This window comes from Amborella trichopoda, chromosome 1 (genome assembly GCF_054954075.1).
Source record: "Amborella trichopoda isolate Santa Cruz 75 chromosome 1, AtrichopodaSantaCruz75HAP2 v2.0, whole genome shotgun sequence".
Taxonomy (NCBI): Eukaryota; Viridiplantae; Streptophyta; class Magnoliopsida; order Amborellales; family Amborellaceae; genus Amborella; species Amborella trichopoda.
In genome coordinates this window covers 39,795,176-39,795,688 of record NC_142336.1, presented here as the reverse complement: position 1 = coordinate 39,795,688, position 513 = coordinate 39,795,176, and positions in this window count along the sequence as shown.

Sequence of the window (513 nt, the reverse complement as noted above, 5' to 3'; positions counted from 1 at the left end):
CGCTGATGTGAACTGCGCGCAATAATAATATATTACTATCATTGGGATACGCAATCACCAGGTCATCTTTATCGGTTCGAGGAGTAAGCATTAGGCGGTTCGGGTGGCAACGAGTCGGGTCTCGACCCGAATAGGTTTTGGACCCGACTTTTTAGGTCAGAATTTTGGTCGGGGTCTTTGATCCGGTCTATTGCCACTCTAAAATTATGAGGTTTTTTTTTTTTGGCACAATATTTATGAATACGCACGTATACTCCTATTCCTTACTATTTTACGTATTAACTAGAAATACTCATGAAACAAATATATTGGCAACATTTATAAATACCCACATATAGGTTGGATCCGGGTCGAGTCAGCCTGGACTTGGACCCAACTTTTTGGATCCAAAATTTGGACCCATAGTTAGACCCAACCTTTTGGAACCAAAATTTGAACCCATACTTGGACCCAAGGTCAAGTCTACCCAGTTGATCTGGTCGGTCTCATTGAATACTGAAAATCTATACCGAA